Source organism: Phyllobates terribilis, unplaced genomic scaffold (assembly GCF_046119375.1).
Source record: "Phyllobates terribilis strain yellow unplaced genomic scaffold, ASM4611937v1 Scaffold_150__1_contigs__length_4496277, whole genome shotgun sequence".
Classification (NCBI taxonomy): Eukaryota; Metazoa; Chordata; class Amphibia; order Anura; family Dendrobatidae; genus Phyllobates; species Phyllobates terribilis.
In genome coordinates, this window is record NW_027362910.1 from 3112438 (window position 1) to 3132556 (window position 20119).

Genomic DNA, 20119 nt, shown 5'->3' on the forward strand with positions numbered 1-20119 from the left:
TTCCAGAAGAAGAAATAGATTCAGTGCAATGTAATCCAGAGTTCTTTTTGTTATAGTTATACCCGGTATTAGAATTTCTCAACCGTTTGTATTCGTGTATGTTCTAATATGCTCGAATTAGGGATATCATCAAATGGTGGAATAACCGACTTATTCCAATTAATGGACAGTCCTGACCATTCACCAAACTCTCCAATAATGATCGGAATAGGTTCAATAGACTTCTGGATATCACCTACAGTGTATATATATCAGTAAATCGTCAGCATAGAGTGAAACTTGTTCATCTAAGTTACCATATTTAAAGCCTACAATATCCGGACCAGCACATAACATACAGGTAAAAGGTTCAATGGCGATCGCGTAAAGGAGGGGAGACAGGGGACATCCCCGCCGTGTGCCCCTCCCCAACACGACTGAAGCAGATAAGAGACCATTTGTTCTTATTTTAGCCTGAGGTCCAGAGTACAAAACCTGTATGTATGATAGGAATTTGGGACCGACCCCAAACCTTTTAAGAACCTCGCAAAGGTATTTCCATTCTACGCTATCGAATGCTTTAGCCGCATCGAGAGAAAGAATAGCTTTATGCCCCATTATTACATCTGATTTCTGAATATTCAAAAAAAGCCGTCGTAAATGTATTGCTGTGGACCGGTCTGGCATAAAGCCTGATTGATTCTGATGAATAATCTCCATAATAATGCGAAATAATCTATTTGCCAGGGCCTTTGCAATTATTTTAGTGTCTACCTATAGAAGAGCAATGGGACGATATGACTCGGGGTGCAGCGGGTCTTTCCTTGGTTTCAAAAGGGCCACTACAATAGTGTCATTCATAGATTTTGGTATGTGACCCGATTCTAATGCTTGATTAAAAGTATCTAATAGTTTAGGGATTAGGAGATTCTTATATTTTTAAAAAAATTCACATGACAGTCCATCAGAGCCGGGCGCCTTTCCATTAGCAAGGGACTGTAATGCATCCTCAAGTTCAGACATTGTCAGTGGGTTTTCTAGGTAGAACCTACTTTCCTCTTTAAACTTTAGGTAATTTTATATCATCAAGAAACCATCCAAGTTCATCCTCATTATCTCTAAATCTTGATTCATAAATATTAGAATAGTAAGTATGAAAGGCATTGAGCACATTATTGTTTCCCGTTATGGTATCTCCATTTTCCATAATCAACTGAGCGACATCAGATGGACCCTCCTGTGATTTAACTATGGTAGAAAGAAGATGCTCCACACTTTCCCCCTGTTAAAAATACTTTTGCTCTGTAAAGAACTGCGTGTTTTCCGCCTTAGAGATAAGATGATCATGAAATAATCTCTGAGCTGCCTCCAGCTCTCGCCCATTCTCCAGCCCATTTTGGAGATCTTGTATGAATTCTTTACTTTTAGCTTTGTATCTAATAATATCTCCTAAGTGTTCCTATAACATACGCCTTCATGGCATCCCACATTATTATTATTATTATTATTACTATTATGTTTTTAAACATATTTTACTGGTTTTATTGTAAAGATAATTCAAAACACATCCAACCATAAACACAAGAAAAAATCAATCCAAATGGGTCTCGCTGTTGATTCTTGAGCTTTCAGCCATACATTGTGACACATACCAATCCTTCCTTTCTAATTTGTTCGTATTCTCATCCTCCTTCCTTTCCCTGATCTACATGCTATAATCTTTCTCTAACCATTTCACACCTTTATGCAAGTTGGTTTCTCATTATGTGTTCTAATATCAATTACTTTTCCTAATAGATTCTTATGTATCATACAATATTTACAGTATCAACTGTTGGGTCTTGTTGGAGTTTTCCTAGGGACCCTCTCAATTTCTCAGTGTGATACCAAACAGAGTTAACAAACGACGTTACAATATGTGTGATTTCTTCTTGATTACAGTGTTTTTCAATAAAAGTTTTCCATTTCACAAAGTATTTGCTCGTGAGTTTCTTATTTTTTTCTGGATTGAAGGTTCCAATCAACAGAACCAAAACATATAATAATGGGGGGGATCTTAAACGAAGAACTTCCTTCTTTCGTTTTATCTCTAGGCCAGTACTGAAACAATATCATCATAAGAGGGAGTTGTGTTTTTAAAGTTCAACATTTTTTTAATGAATAGAATAGCCCCCCAGAAGATGCGTAATTTTGGACACAGCGAAAGCCCATGTAATAAGTCTAAAGAAGGGGTTTTACATTTAGGACAATAAGTAATTCTATCAGGTTTAAGGGGCGTTTTGGGAAGAACAAAGGCGTATCTTGCTTTATGAAAGATCTTAAAATGTTTTTCCCTCCATATCTCATTAGTTATTGCTTTTCAGCTTTTTTCCCCACCTTCTCTTATGTCTACTCTAATGTCTTGATCATTTAATTGTTTCTCCCAGTGTTTGAAAAAAATTTCAAGATTTGCTCCCAACATCACATCCCTCATTGCATTGTATAAGAAAGAGATAGATGATGACGTTCTCGTGGCCTTCACTAAGCAATCAGTCATTAGTAGTAATTTATTGGTCAACCATGACAGCACCACAAGAGAGGGTCCACCCATCAAGGACAGGAAACCTACAGGCTTAAAAAGGGCGGCAACCCTCTCTGCCTCAGTTGGCTTCCTGTCCTTGATGTGGAACCTTTGGCAGGCTTACCTGTAGAAGATAGAAGATTCCAGCTGGCTGTCCGGGCTGGATCTGGATCCTGGCTATGGTACGCCCAGGGGGATGTCACCATAGCTAGTGGAGGAACTGTTGAGCAGCCCCCCTGTCTTGGGTTTTGCAGCTCCGGCATCATGGCTGTGGCTTCTGGGATCCCCCCTCCATAGTTCGGCTACTGCGCGTCTCAGGACTTGTCTGAGAGTAGAGGTCGCGGCATGATGATGCAGTGGGCGCCCCCGGCCGTAACGTGAACGAAAGTGCTGGTCATGTGCGGCCACAATGCGGGGGAGCACGAGTTTTTTGCCTTCTGACCACTTCAGATGATGCTCCCGTTGGGCAGCGCACCTGCTAACAGATGGGGGCGGAGAAAATCGCCCGGGCTCAATTAAAGGAAAATAAAAAGGGGGCTGGTGCACCTATAAATTAGGTCTTGCACCATAGCCCTGTGCTTCCCAGCTACTTCTGACCCATATTCTAAATGGAGACAGAGAGTGAGCAGCAACAGCAGCCACCATAATCATTTCAGCGGCTGCTTGGGAAGCTCCAGGAGAAATGGCACATTCGGGTGAGCGGAGGTAACCGGACCTCAGAAAGGCGTGGATCTGCAAGCAGGTCCAGTCACCTTAGCTCCAGCAGGATGGATGAATCTGCAGCCAGGGATGATACCTAGGCTATGAAAGATCCTTCCTTCAAACCGGTACCAGCCATCTGAGTCTTATGAGTAAGTGATCTTCGAGAAAGTTCACTTAATAATAGGGTGTCCCTTCTTCTTGTCTATCTTTTACTAGGGGAAGAAGTGCGTCACCGAAACTAGGCACAAGGAATGTGCATTGTGTAAAGCCCTGTTAGCGGACTCATACCCAAAAAGGCTGTGTCAGTCCTGTATCAACCAGACTCTGGCAGATGAGACCCCTAGTTTTTCATCAGAATTAAAATCCTTGGACAAGTCAGAGATCTGCAAGGCCCTCTAAAAAAGAAAGAGGAAGGAGGTTTCGGATTGGGAGGGTTCGCCGGTTTCGGACGTCCCCCTCCCATCGGACTATGAGGAAGAGTCTGATGGCTCTTCTTCCTCATCCTCGTCCTCAGATAGTGGGGCTGGGCAACACTGTTTCCCATTGAATGAGATCGATGGTCTGGTTAAAGCTAGACCAGAGAAACCTGTCCAGGACGTCATGTTTAGGGGCCTAGAACAATGGAAAAGAAAATGTTTTCCAGTTCATGATAGGGTTCAGAGCTTGATACAAAGAGAGAAGGAAAGACCTGATAGAAAGGGCTCTCTCCCCCCTTCCTTTAAAAGGAAATACCCCTTTGAGGACTTGGCCGCATCCTCTTGGGAGAAAGCCCCAAGACTTAATGTGGCAATAACGAAAGCATCTAGGAAGTCATCTCTTCCCTTTGATGATATGGGAGCCCTCAAGGACCCTTTGGACATAGAAGCCGATACCTTTCTTAAGGGGACCTGGGAGACAACTGCTGGAGCCTTAAAGCTGGCGGTCGCAGCAACCTGTACGGCCAGGTCTCTGATGATATGGATGGAACAGCTTGAATCCCATATGAAAGATAGGATGCCTAGGAAAGATATATTGTCTAACATCCCACTCATGCAAGGAGCTGCTGCTTTCTTAGCGGACGCCTCGGCAGATTTAGCCATGTTGGCAGCAAGATCGGCTGCCCTGTCCAATGCGGCTCGTCGAGCTTTATAACTCAAGTGCTGGCCGGGTGATATCCAGGCCAGAACGAGACTGTGCTCTATCCATGCAAGGGAGATCATTTCTTTGGGCCGGCTCTAGATGAAATTTTGGACAAATCAAGCTATGCGAAAAAGGGATTCCCTAATCTATCCATGTCTACCTCTAGACGCTCATTTCACAAAAGAAAATTTGTCTGTAAAAGACCGCAAAAAGATCAAGACAAGTGGGAGGATCCCAGGCCGAAAAGTAGAGGGCTTCTGTTCGGTTCTTCTTTCCAGGGACCCCGGAAGCTGAGTAAATGACTTGTAGCCCAGGTAAGGGAAAGTCTGTTGTGCTTCTTACCTGCCTGGATGAATATTTCAGCCAGTAACTGGATCCTTGATCTGATAGGTTCGGGTCTGAGGTTTGAGTTCCAGGCGATCCCTCACGAGAGATTCATCTTGACCCCGGTCCGTTCATCTGAGAAAGAACAACTAGCCCGACAAAAAGAGGTGCTGGATTTAGTGCAGAAGGCAGTCCTGGTGGAGGTCCCAGCGTCAGAAAAGGGTTGAGGTTCTACTCTCCCCTCTTCCTGGTTTCTAAACCTGACGGTTCCTTTACAGCTATCATTACCCTGAAAGCCCTAAATAAGTTCTTGAATGTTCGCACTTTTAAAATGGAGTCTATTAGTTTGACAATAAAATTACTTTTTTCTGGGTGTTACATGGTAGTATTGGATTTGAAGGATGCGTACTATCACGTTCCTACACATCAAGAATATCAAAGATACCTGAGGGTGACCATAATTATGGACTGAGAAATAAAACATTTTCAGTTCAGGGCCCTACCATTCGGTCTTGCCATAGCCCCTCGGGTGTTTACTAAAGTAGTGGCAGAAGTTATGGCTCATATCCAGGAACAAGATATTCTAATTATTCCTTATCTGGATGATTTTTTAGTGGTAGGGAATTCGGCCTACCAATGTAAAGAACACCTAAAGGAGGTGATGTCCATCCTTAATAATCTGGGCTGGGTGCTGAAGTTAGAAAAATCCAGATTGGTCCCCTCAAGGCTTCAACAATTTTTAGAAATTATGCTGGATTAGGTAGCTCAAAAATGTTACTTTCCGGAAACTAAAATACAAAGGATTAAGAGCCAGGTGAAGAAACCATAGCCAATCCGGTCTTGTCCTTTAGAGGAGCAATGTCCCTGTTTAGGTACCCTAGTAACCCGATGTTTATCATGGTTACGAGCCTGCTAAAGTGAGCAGTAACCTCCCGCTCACTGTAGCAGAGTGGTAACCATGATAAACAACGGGTTACTAGGTGCGCGTGTGCCCCTAGTAACCCGATGTTTACCATGGTTACCAGCCTGATCGCTGCTCCCGCTGGTCACACACAGCGATGTGTGCTGACCAGCGGGAGAGCAACGACCACAAAATGGTCCAGGACACTGTAGCGATCAGCGACCTCACAGCAGGGGTCTGATCGTTGCAAAGTGTCACACATAGCGACATCGCTGGTGAGGTCGCTGTTGCGTCACCAAAACCGTGACACAGCAGCTATGTGAGACGGGGGCTTGAGTCTCCCTCCAAGGTCAAAACGTTAAGGTTCTCTCAGATAATCAAGTTACAGTAGCTTATGTGTGTAACAACGTGTCCCTCCCCCGGCCTGTGTTCCTGGACTGCAATGTAATCATGCCTGGGTCAACATCTAGTGGGCGATTCTGTCTTTGTTCTTTTCAGGATAGAACTCATCCAATATAAGCCAGTAGCTTCTGTAAACTTCTCAAGGTAGCCATATGTTCAAAATAGGTGGTACCCCTCCCCCATCGATGGGCTGATCCCAGGATACAGAACGATAGACACATGGTTTTGGCCAGTTAGTTGGGTGCTGACGTGCAAAGGGCTAGGATCTTACGCTGAGGCGAGATCCTCGTGCCCATGTGTGGATGGTTAGAAGCTGCCACATGGGATTGTGTTGTGTCCCTCATCTGTTGGATCCATCAAACTCATCGCAGGATTATTTCTACCTTTTCCCTGGCGTTGGATTGCCGGGTGGCGCCCCCGGAACAGTTCCCCTTTTGGTGTGGACTCATTGTGGACTCTAAGGAACAATATTGATATTTGATGTTCTATGTTCCCTGCCTCAATAAATCTTGTTGGATTGATCATCGGCCTGGTGTCCCTTCTTGCTCTGTCGCACACCCCATCACAAACTGGTTGGCCACCATGGGATCAGAGCAGAAGGAATGGAGGACAGCGGCCCATCAACATCTGGAACCAGAAACTCAGGATACAGGAACTGGACTGTGTTGAGCCTACAAACAAAGGCCCGTGAATTTGGAGTCAGCTACAAAGGACTGTCCAAGGAGCAATTAATTGAGGCTTTGGAAGAAGCATGGCACCGAGGAAGGATTTCCACAGCAAGGGGAGGAAAGACGGGAGCTGGAAGTAAATACCCAAAAAGTCAGTGGATTGTGTGGTATGAGAAGGAGATGGCATTGTTTGGAGATGAGGCCACCGTAGAAGACACGAGGGAGGCCATCCGCACAGCTAAGGAGAGTCAGCGCATGGTGGAAGCAGCTAGAAGCTCCAGACAGACTGCAACCACAGCACCCACCATGAGGGAATTCCCAATATCCCGTGAGGACTTCAAGCCGTTTAATGAGGCTGCATGCGACATTGAGGGCTTCTTCCAGGACTTTGAACATCAATGTCGATTAATGTAAGTCCTGGAAAGGGAGCTAGTCAGACATCTAGTGGGGCTCTTAGAGGGGGGGAGCTGCTGAAGCTTATAGAGCTATGGACTCTCAGTGGAACAAGCTGCTACTCTAGCTGATGAGGTTCTCACCATCAAACCTCAGTGGAAAAAACTACTAGCCAGTGAGAAGAAAACTACCAGCTCCCCAACATTGTCGGCCTTCAATGTTCACCGTCCCACTAGACTACCAACTTATGGGGGACCCCGTGTGAATGTGCCTCCCATTAATCCTGCCTCCTCTTTGGGAATACGACATGGAGAAAAAATCATAGAACGCAGATGTTATGGATGTGGGCAGCCTGGTCATCTGCAAGCCACCTGTCCAGGTGTTCGGAGGCAGAACAGCTACAAACCACCTTTGCCTGTCCATTATCTACAGACAACAGGAGAAGAGCTGGATTCACTCCCTGATGATTTGCCAAGTGACTCTGATATATTGGCTCCCCTACCAGGAGTCTATGGGGTGCGAGCCACAGCCACATGTTCATCTGATCTGCAGCACAAACATCTACAGGAGGTCGTGCTAGATGGCCAAAAAGTTGTTGGCTTTCGTGACACTGGGGCTTTTCTCACCATAGCCGATCCCTGAATAATTCAACCAGAAGCAATTCAAAAGGGGCCAGGAATTGCCATTGAATTGGCTGGAGGTACTCAGAGATATATTCCAAGAGCGAGTGTGACCCTGGATTATGGTTTTGGGGCAAATCAATGCCTGAATGGTGTGATGAGCGGCCTTCCTGCAGACGTTCTTCTAGGAAACGATGAGGGGAATCTTCAATGTGACTTTGTTGGTGCGGTAACTCAAAGTCAAGCCAAGAGAGCTGCAGATGTGGACGTGTCACCCTGTCAATGGAAGTAATGCCACCAGAACAGCCGTCACATGACTCTTCTTGTGGGGGATCATATGAGTGTCACTTGGGATAAAGTTCAGTTTAGACAAGAGGTAGAGACTGACCCCACCCTAGCTAGTTTTAGAGCTCGGGCTGAAATAGGGCAGTTAGGGGAAAATGGGGAAAAAATTATCAGAGAAAATGGACTTCTATATCGGGTTACCAACCCTGACTCCTTAGATAGACCCTGGACTTAGAGCAAACAGCTGATTGTCCCTCAGAAATACAGAGTCTCCCTATTACACTATGCTGATGACATTACTACTGCTGGCAATCAAGGGAAAACCCGCACTGAGAGACAATTGACTCAAATTTTCTATTGGCCTGGGATTTCTCAGGCCGTGGCAATTTTTGCCGAACATGCGACATATGTCAGCGTAGAGGGCGACCAGGAAATCACCCAAAGGCACCCTTGCAACTGCTCCCTATAATAGAAGAACCCTTTCAAAGAGTAGCTGTCAATATCATTGGACCCTGGGTAAACCAAGTAAATCTGGAAAGCAGTACATTCTTGCTGTTGTGGACTATGCCACCCAATATCCAGAAGCTGTGGCCTTGTCAAGTATTTCTGCAGCCAAGGTGGCCGAGGCCCTGGTTACCACTTTCACCAAAGTAGGATTCCCAAGTGAGATCCTGACAGACCAAGGCTCACAGTTCATGTCAGAGCTGGTACAGTGTCTGTGGCGCACTTGTGGAGTACGAGCGATCCGAACGACACTTTATCATCCTCAAACAAATGGACTTTGTGAACGATTCAATGGCACTTTGAAGAATATGCTAAGATCCTTCACTGACAGGGATTCAGACTGGGAGAAGTACCTACCCCATCTCCTGTTCGCTTATTGGGAAGTCCCCCAGGAGTCCACTGGGTTCTCCCCCTTTGATCTTCTCTATGGAAGAAAGGTCAGAGGACCTTTAACCCTGCTAAAAGAATATTGGGAGGGGCAAGTTGAAGATACAGGAACCCCTGTTGTTCCATATGTCCCGAAGCTTCGTGAAACCCTGGCTCAACTTGCTAGTTTTGCTCAGGATCATGTGCGGATGGCTTAAACCAGACAGAAGACGTGGTATGACCGCAAAGCATGCTATCGGGAGTTTGCAGAAGGACAACAGGTATTAATGATTGTTCCCCATTGGCAACATAAACTGCAGACAACATGGGAGGGTCCCTTCCGGGTTCTCAGGAAACTTATTGACACCAATTACCTTCTTGCTTTATATGACCAGGGTTTAAGACAAAAGACTGTCCATGTGAATATGATTAAGGAGTACCATGACCGGTCACTACCAGTGATAGCAAGCTGTCGGCTAGCTTCAGAAGACAGTCAGGAGGAGGAGGACTCACTACCTGATCTTGTGGAAGCAGCGAGTGCCCCATCCTCTGTGGAACAGGTTCCTCTGAGAGATCACCTGGATTCCTTACAGAAAACCCAGATGCTGGGAGTGCTCCATCAAAGACAGGCTGCTTTCTCATCCTTACCAGGTCGAACCACAGTAGCCCAACATCATGTGGACACTCCGGGCATCCGTCCCATACAGCAGGCCCCTTTCCGAGTACCAGAATCAGTTAGAACCACCATGCAGCAAAAACTGGAGTAGATGTTACAGCTCGGGGTAATTCAGGCCTCCCATAGCCCTTGGGCTTCTCCTGTGGTGTTAGTACCCAAGAAAAATGGGAGTACTTGATTTTGTGTGGACTACAGACGACTAAATGACCATACCATCAGTGATCCTTACCCAATGCCCCGTATTGATGAACTTCTAGACCGGCTAACTGGGGCCCGATATGTCACTACCTTGGATCTCAGTATGGAGTACTGGCAAATCCCTCTAATGGAGGGAGAGAGAGAAAGGTTGGCTTTTATAACCCCCTTTGGTCTGTATGAATTTCTAAACATGCCTTTCGGAATGAAGAATGCCCCTGCAACCTTGCAGAGAATGGTGGACCAGATCCTCCGGGGATGTGGCGACTTTGCTTGTGCCTACTTAGATGATATTGCCATCTTCAGCCTGACGTGGTAGGAACATTTGAATCAAGTAGCAGTTGTTCTTGACCGGATTCTTGCAGCAGGCCTAACCATTCGACCAGATAAATGCCAGTTGGGGAATGGGTAAAGTCCATAGAGCATAGGGCATAGAGTAGGAGGGGGGAAGCTACGGCCTGAACCTGCCAAAATCCAGGCTATTAGAGATGGGCCTGTACCCCAAACCAAGAAACAAGTTATGACTTTTTTGCGCACTGCTAGTTATTACCAAAAATTTGTTTCTCATTTCAGCACTGTGGCCAAGCCTCTTACAGACCTCACCAAGAAAACAATGCCCCGGGTGGCCTGGACTCCATCCTGTGATGAGGCTTTTAACTGGCTGTAGAACGCCCTGGTCTGCGACCCTATTCTGGCTGCTCTAGACTACAAGAGGAGATTTATTGTGCTGACGGATGCCTCTTCTTATGGACTTGGAGCTGCACTCAGCCAGGTGAATTCAGCTGGAGAGGAGCACCCCATCGCCTACCTCAGCAGGAAACTGCTGGACCGGGAAGTGGCCTATGCAATTGTTGAAAAGGAATGCCTGGCTGTAGTATGGGCCCTTAGGAAACTAAAGCCATATCTGTATGGATGAGAATTCACTGTGGTTACTGATCACAATCCTCTCACCTGGCTGAACAGAGTTTCTGGGGACAATGGACGCTTACTACGATGCAGCCTGGCTCTGCAACCCTATAACTTTACAATACAATATACACTGTGTGCAGAATTATTAGGCAAATAAGTATTTTGATCACATAATACTTTATATTCATGTTGTCCTACTCCAAGCTCCATAGGCTTGAGAGCCAACTACCAATTCAGTAAATCTGGTGATGGCATCTCTGTAATGAGGAGGGGTGTTGACTAATGACATCAACACCCTATATAAGGTGTGCTTAATTATTAGTCAACTTCCTTTCCTTTGGCAAAATGGGTCAGAAGAGAGATTTGACAGGCTCTGAAAAGTCAAAAATTGTGAGATGTCTTTCAGAGGGATGCAGCAGTCTTGAAATTTCCAAACTTTTGAAGTGTGATCACCGAACAATCAAGCGTTTCATGGCAAATAGCCAACAGGGTCGCAAGAAGCGTGTTGGCCAAAAAAGGCGCAAAATAACTGCCCATGAATTGAGAAAAATCAAGCGTGAAGCTGCCAAGATGCTATTCCCCACCAGTTTTGCCATATTTCATATCTGCAACATTACTGGAGTATCAAAAAGCACAAGGTGTGCGATACTCAGGGACATGGCCAAGGTAAGGAAGGCTGAAAAACGACCACCTTTGAACAAGAAACATAAGATAAAACGTCAAGAATGGGCCAAGAAATATCTTAAGACTGATTTTTCAAAGGTTTTATGGACTGATGGAATGAGAGTGACCCTTGATGGGCCAGATGGATGGGAAAGAGGCTGGATCAGTAATGGGCAGAGAGCTCCACTCCGACTCAGACGCCAGCAAGATGGAGGTGGGGTACTGGTATGGGCTGGTATCATCAAAGATGAACTTGTGGGACCTTTTCGGGTTGAGGATAGAGTGAAGCTCAACTCCCAGACCTACTGCCAGTTTATGGAAGACAACTTCTTCAAGCAGTGGTACAGGAAGAAGTCGGTATCGTTCAAGAAAAACATGATTTTCATGCAGGACAATGCTCCATCACATGCATCCAACTACTCCACAGCGTGGCTGGCCAGTAAAGGTCTAAAAGAAGAAAAAATAATGACATGGCCCCCTTGTTCACCTGATCTGAACCCCATAGATAACCTGTGGTCATCATAAAATGTGAGATCTACAGGGAGGGAAAACAGTACACCTCTCGGAACAGTGTCTGGGAGGCTGTGGTGGCGGCTGCATGCAATGTTGATCGAAAACAGATCAAGCAACTGACAGAATCTATGGATGGAAGGCTGCTGAGTGTCATCATAAAGAAAGGTGGCTATATTCATCACTCATTTTTTTGTTTTTGCATGTCAGAAATGTTTATTTCTAAATTTTGTGCACTGATATTGGTTTACCTGGTGAAAATAAACAAGTGAGATGGGATTATATTTGGTTTTTATTAAGTTGCCTAATAATTCTGCACAGTAATAGTTACCTGCACAAACAGATATCCTCCTAAGATAGCCAAATCTAAAAAAAAAACACTCCAACTTCCAAAAATATTAAGCTTGGATATTTATGAGTCTTTTGGGTTGATTGAGAACATAGTTGTTGATCAATAATAAAAATAATCCTCTAAAATACAACTTGCCTAATAATTCTGCACACAGTGTATAGTGCACTACACTATAATGGCTCCATATAGTGCAGCATACTATAATGTGCCTCACATATTACTCCACAGTGTAATGGTGTCATATAGTGCCCCACAGTAGAATGTGTCCCATAAAGTGCATCCTGGTGTGTATGGCCACCATCATCCTCCATGTGTGTATGGCTCCCATCCTCCTCCTCCATGTGTGTATGGCCCCCATTCTCCTCCTGTGTGTATGGTCCCCATCCTCCTCCTCCCGGCGTGTATGGCCCCCATTCTCCTCCTACCTGTGTGTATGGCCCCCATCCTTCTCCTACCTGTGTGTATGGCTCCCATCCTCCTCCCGGCGTGTATGACCCCCATCCTGCTCCCTGCGTGTATGGCCTCCATTTTCCTCCTACCTGTGTGTATGGCCCCCATCCCCATCCCAGCATGTATGGCCCCCATCCTCTTCCTCCCGGCGTGCATGGCCTCCATCATCATCCTCCCGGCATGCATGGCCCCCATCATCCTCCTCTCGGCGTGCATGGCCCCCATCATCCTCCTCCCGGCGTGTATGGACCCCATCTCCCTGCGTGTAAGTGTTCTGCTCAGACACTTACACCCCCACCAAATTAAAATGGCAGCCCCCAGTGGCTGAAATAAAAATGTATAAATAAAAAAACTAATAAATTGGTACATTTAATTTTGTATTAAAAATAATTGATTATATAATCAATAATTATTAATACAAAATTAAAAAATCGTGGCTCCTTCCCTTTAAGACATTCCCAATGTGAGCATCTTAAAGTGATAATATATGCAGAGGGTCAGTACGTGTATTTGTTCTGTAAGTTATTACTAAATCTCTATTAATAATCTATCTACATGTCACCCCCATATTCCAGGAGAATCATACATAAAATTCTCACCATTATTTCCGGCTTCTCGCACACCCCCCTATATTATAATAGGGGACTTCAATAATATACCGGACTCTCACTAGGATAGAGGGAGACATGAAGCTAAGAGGGTAGAAGGCAATTGTGCCCCTTTTGGTCAGTTAAGGAGACCGTCATAATTGCTCTTTGGAGAGTCCGTCATCCTAATGTATACCAATACTCCTGCTCTTCATCCACATTCTCCTCATTGTGGAGAATGGATTTGGCTCTTGGAAATGATCTGATGCAGGGTCTTATATCTGACTCCAGCTCCTGCCCAGAGCGCTATCCCATCATTCTCCTCTGTGTCTTCCTAAGCTTAATCCCCCAATGCAGTACAGACCCACAGGGAAATTAACCCCTTTTGGCTGCAAGTTATAGATCTTAAGGGGAAAATTGAAGGGGATATAAAGGAATATCTTGTGATTAATAAGAATACAACTTATTTTTTATATGTATGGGAAGCCATGAAGGCCCGACCTTAAAGGAATATTTATAACAGAAATCTCAGCAGCTAAATCCCGGACTAAGCAGCAGGGGCGATTGGTGTTTCAGGAATTGGGAGATGCAGAGAGTGCGATGATTACAGATCCAACGCCGGCTGCGCAAAACAGAAAGCAGCTCAGGACCTGCTGAATCTGGGAACATTGCAGCTGCAGGAAGGAAGAAGCTGCTTCACAAGGTGCAATAATGTGAAGAGGGGGAAAAGCAGGTCACTTATATCTGTGATAGCTGCTGCCCAGAGGGACTCCGCCTGTATATCCAGTCTGGAGACTAGGGACGGTAATGTGTACAGTCCACAGTGGACATACTGAAAGTGTTGGAGGAATATTATGCAAAGCTGTATACTTCTCAGGTTCAACCCTCAGAAGAACAGACCCAGACCTTCCTAGATAAGGTTCAGCTCCCGCTCCTTTCCTTAGACTCTCAGAATTTATTAGATGAACTACTTGATATAGAAGAGTTAGAATGGGCACTGAGCTCAATGGCCAACGATAAAGCACCGGGAATGGACGGTCTTCCAGTGGAAGTATATAAGAGATATAAGGAAGTATTACTACCAGTATTATTGGAAGTATACAATTCGAAGGAGGATCATTGCCACATCCATGCATGAAGCCATAATTACAGTATTACCTAAATAAGGCAAGGCCCCCAGCATGCCGGCATCCTATAGACTCATCTCTCTTTTAACAGTAGACGTCAAACTTCTTGATAAAAGACTCTCAAAAGTAACCTCAATAATACACCCCGATCAGTCTGGGTTTATGCCTGATATGTCCATCACAATCAATCTCAGAAGGCTTTATATTAATATACAAGCAAGGGCTGATAATATTGGTCAAAGGGGGTTCCTGTCTTTGGACGCAGCTAAGGCCTTTGACAGTGTAGAATGGCAATATTTCTGAGCTACATTGTGGCAGATGGACAAATTTATATAATGGGTGCAACTGCTTTATTCGGACTCAAAGGCCAAAATAAGAGCGAATGGCTTTATGGCAAAAAGAGAGAGCCCCTGTCTCTCTTATTCTTTTCAATAGCAACTGAACCTCTTGCGGCAGAAATTAGTAAAATGTCTGAGATAAATGGATTTAAATATAGGACCAAGGAAGAGAAGGTGGCATTGTTTGCCGATGATTTACGATTATTCCTTGGGGATGCTCGGGGGTCTCTGGAGAGCATGATGGCGACTATCTCTAGCTGACTTATTCCTTTCAAAGATCATACTAAGGACTTGGGAGAACTTAATACGGGTGGAGAAATGGCCATTCGGGCAAACAGGAAAGAGAAAGGAAAATTCAAAAAAATGGGGATGATCACCATAATTACAATAATATGGCGAGGTTCCAGCAGACTGACTGATACGACTGTTAGGCCACAGCTCCACTGTCAGCATTGTGTCAGTATTTTTCCTCGGGAGTGGAAGCCAAAACCAGGTGAAGAACAATCAGAGAAAAGGTATAATAGAAAAAAGTCACCAATTCTACATTTATCACCCACTCCTGGTTTTGGCTACCACTCCTGAGAAAAAATACTGACCGAATACTGATAGTGGGGCAGTGGCCTTAAAGGCAAACTCAGCAAGAAGTAAGAATGAAGTCACAACAAAACACTGAGCTGCAACAAAACACCTTAAAATTTGTTACAGAGATTGATTAGTCCTTTCTGTCTGACCATTGGTTTCAGGGTGGTAGGCACAGGAAAATAAATGAATTCCCAGTTTATTACAAAAATCTCTGCAGAATTTGGAGACAAATTGCACTCCCCTATCAAACACAGTGTTAAGAGGGATCCCATGTACCCTTACTGTATGAGAAATAAAAAACCTGGAGAATGTCTCTGCATTCGGTAATTCTCTGAGAAAGGAACAAAATGAACCCGTTTAATGAATCAGTCAACAACCACCCAAAGACAGTCTTCCCACCAGACAGAGGCAAATCTGTGATGAAATCCATGGACAGATGAGTTCACTGTCTTTCTGGAATTGCAATGGAGCCAATACTCCAACCGGACGGTTATGACAGACTTTAGCGTGTGCGCAAACTTCACAAGCAGATACAAAATCTTTAATATAATTATAATTATACATAGATGGCCACCAAAAAAGGCTAGTAATAGCTTTCTGCATAGCTGTAAACCGCGGATGACCACTCATGATTAAATCATGAAACTCCTGCAACAGACGCAATCTTAGGTACACAGCTACAAATAATTTGGACCTAGGCATGGCGAGAAGAGCAAACGATAGTGTTCTGCCTTCCTCCATGTATGATGCTGTGGGGGATTTAGCATACAGCTTAACCCTCATTCATACTCAATTAAATAGACTGTAGCGTTCTGCAATCTTGATTTAATGGTGATGGTATGAACTTGATAGTGTGGTAAAAACTATAACACAATACAAAATGATGACAGTCAGTACTGGGTACATTAAAGAAACTAGCACTGACAGTGATAATACAGGTTACAGTAAACAGGAATAAATGAGGTAAAGATCACAGCCACAGGCTCTATTCTATACAGAATGCATCAACCCGAGTACAGTGCAAGAGGCATTAACTAAATGGTGTATCTCAGAGCACAATACACTTCACTTTACAGTATTTCACACAAAACATGTGATTGTATTTGCTCTTACGGGAATCATCTGACAAGGGAAAAGTTGTAGAGAGTGTAGAGCCAGTCACACGTCTTATCTGCTTCCCTGAAAGCCCAGGAAAACTGATTACATGAACTCTTTCTACCTGAGGAAGGAGGGGGGCTTTCCCTCAGCACACATTATTCTTAAAGGGGACAGACTCTTGTCTCTTGACTATAAGAGTATTACTAGATGATGTGCAGCTTCTAAACAACATAAACAGACAACTGGTGACCTCTACAGGTCGCAACTAGAATAACTCTATGAACATTCCCTTAGTTGCTCATGAGTAGACAGAACACTCCCCGCTTGGCATCAATGGATGCCACCATTTGACTCTTTCGGGGAAAGCGGCAACACGAGTTCGGTAACTGGCCTGAGGAACAGTTTGTTCTCTCCAAGCATACCCACTCTAACCCCCACTTTGCGTACTTTCCTGGGAAAGGATTTGGTGACTAGGCTGAGTGGCCACTCGTTTCGATGCAATTGACTGTTTTTCACGAGTACAACATCGCCGGGTTTGATGTTAGGATGGTCTTTCTGCCACTTCTTCCAGGTTTGTAGAGTAGAGAGATACTGTTTTCTCCATCTGTCCCAAAAGGCATTAGATATGCTTTGTACTTTCCTCCATTGTCTTCTGTAGAGGTCTTTGTCTTTGACCTCTCCAAGTGGAGCATTTGGGACACAGGTTTTCTGTGTGAGAAATACTGCAGGAGTAAGGACTATCGGGTCTCCGGAATCGCTGGAAAGTGCTGTCAGCTGCCTGGCATTTATGATAGCTGAGACCTCAGCCAAGAATGTAATCAAACTCTCATGTGTGAGTCTGGTGTTCGCTTGCAAGAAGATAGTCTAGTATTTTGCGTGCTATCCCTATCATCCTTTGCCAGGCACCTCCCATGTGCGAAGGATGTGGTATGTTGAAAGTCCAAGTGCATCCTTGATCACCTAAGTACCTTTCTACATTAGTAACCTCTAGATTGGAAGGGATTTGGAGTTCTCTGGCTGCTCCAACAAAGTTCGTGCCTCTGTCAGAGCGAATATGTTTCACAGGGCCTCTGATCGCGATGAAGCGTCGAAGTGCATTTATGAAGCTCGATGTGTTCATAGATTCGATTACTTCAATATGGACAGCTCTGATGGATAGACATGTGAATAGAACTGCCCAACACTTTTGTTCGGCATGGACTTTCCTAGTGTGTCGTGTAGCCATGGACCAAGGGCCGAACACGTCTAGTCTGACGTTGGTGAAGGGGTGTTCAGTACTAAGTCTGTCGGGTGGAAGATTGGCCATCTTCTGCTTTTAAAACATGCCACAAAGTTTGCGGCACGTAACACAGTTAAAGATGAGTTTGCTTACTCTTCTCTTAGCTCCAATTATCCATAGTCCGGTACGTAGGTTCCCTTCGGTAAACAAACGCCCTTGGTGTCTCACTAGGACATGATGATGTTGTATGAGAAGGGTTGTGACATGATGACGTCCCAGAACTATTACCGGGTGTTTCTCTGAAACTTCTACCTTGGCTTCTTGAAGGCGGCCACCTATTCTCAACAGTCCGTTTTGGTCGACTATCGGGTCGAGCTTCTTCAGCACGCTATCTCTAAAAACAGGTTGTCCCTTGTTGAGGTTGTCTATATCTTTGTAGTAGACTTCCCTTTGTACTACACGAAGTATCGTAAGCCTTTTCTAGGTTGGGGGCGGTGAACGCATGTTTGCAGTGATGCCAACCTTTACAAGGTCTCTGACTCATAGGTATTGCAGACTTTTAGGACTGAGCCACGTGAAGCAGGCAAGCAATGGCTCGAACGAGTGACTTCCAGGTTGAGAACCTGCTGAACCGATGAGATTCGAGGCGATGACTTGAAATCACTGTATGTAGGGCAGACACTTGAGGACGAAGCTCTTTGTTGGCATCCGGATCCACTAGTTCGAATGTATCAGGCTTGCTGCAATGGGGCGTCGAATAGTACAAGGAGGAAGGGCCTGTGAACCACATAGTGTCCTTAAGATAACTGGGTGCGACGGATCTAGTCGCATAGTCTGCAAGATTGTGGTGAGTAGACACGGAGTGCCACTGATTAGGGCAGGTGGATCTTCTTATCATCAGTACCCGATTGCTAACGTAGATGTAAAAGCGTCGCGTCTCGTTGCAGATGTATCCCAGTACCACATTGCTATCCGTGTAGAATTTGGCATTTTTGATCTGCAGATTCAACCCATCTGAGATAAGTTTGGCCAACTCAACTGCAAGGACGGCAGCACAGAATTCCAGTCTGGGTATCGTGTGTTCACGGAGTGGCACCAGCTTTGTCCGACTCATGACGAACCTGATATGGCTTTGTTCGTTCATGTCTGTGGTCTTTAGATACGCTACTGCTGCGATCGCTTTGACTGATGCGTCACAGAAGATACAAAGTCTTTGAGTCTTGACTTCTGTGGATGGCACGAGAGCATAGGGCCGTTTCACACGAAGGTCAGTCAAGGCTTCAAGAGACTTCCTCCACTCTGTCCACAAGTCTGCCTTTTCTGCTGGGAGTGGATCGTCCCAATCAAACTTCCCTTGGGTGAAGTCTCTCAGTATCATTTTGCCTTGGATAGTTACTGGAGTTACGAACCCCAAGGGGTCGTACAGGCTATTCACAAAGGAAAGAACTCCTCTGCGAGTGAAGGGTTTCTCGTCTTTGGTGATCTGAAAGGCGAAGGCATCCGTCTTCAAATCCCAAAGCAATCCTAGGCTCCGCTGCATGGGAAGGGAGTCGATGCTTAGGTCTAAGTCCTTCAGATCACTGGAATAGTCTTGAGAAGGAAAGGCTTCCATCAATTCTCTGCTGTTGGAGGCGATGTTATGTAACCTCAGGTTAGACAGAGCGAGCATTTCTTGAGCCCTCTTTAGGAGGCTGATTGCAACCTCGTTTGTTGGTGTGGACTTCAGACAGTCGTCAACGTAGAAGTCCTTTTCTACGAAGGATCTGACATCTGATCTGTACCTTTCTTCGCACTCTTTTGCAGAATTTCAGAGGCCATAGATAGCGACTGCTGGGGAGGGACTGTCCCCGAAGATGTGGACCCTCATCCAGTACTCTGTGATATCCTTATTGGGGTCGTTATCGTGGTACCAGAAGAACCTCAAGTAGTTTCTGTGGTCCTCCATGACGAGGAAACAGTGGAACATCTGTTGTATGTCAGCCATAAATGCCACCGTATCTCTGCAGAAACAGAGTAGCACCTCCTAGGAGCCTATTGTTGAGGTCTGGGCCTGACAGTAGGACATCTTTCAACGAGACGTCTTCACATTTTGCGCTTCAGTCGAATACCACTCTTATCTGACCTTGCTTCTTAGGATGGTACACTCCGAAGATGGGTAAGTACCAACACTTCTCTGAATGCCGAAGTGCAGGTGCAATCTCCGCGTGGTTGTTCTGGAATATCTTCCCCATGAAAGTAAAGAAATGTTCCTTCGTCTCAGGCAACTTCCAAAGCTTGTGTCCGAGGGAGATGAATCGACTGTAGGCCAGTTCCCTGTTGTTGGGTAGACGTCTTCTCCGGGGTCGGAATGGTAGAGGTGCGACCCAACTGTTTGACTTGTCTTTGACTATCTCTCGATCCATGACGTCCAAGAACATCCTGTCTTCTATGGACACCGCTGTCTTGTTGTCTTCCTTTGTTCTGCGGAAAACTGCACATCCTATGTGGTCTTGTTCACCTTCACAGGTGTGGTCTTCGTTGGAAGGAGATGAGAAAGGGCAAGGCAGGTGAGTGCTGCTCGTTAGCTCCTTTACCAGCAGACTATTTGGAC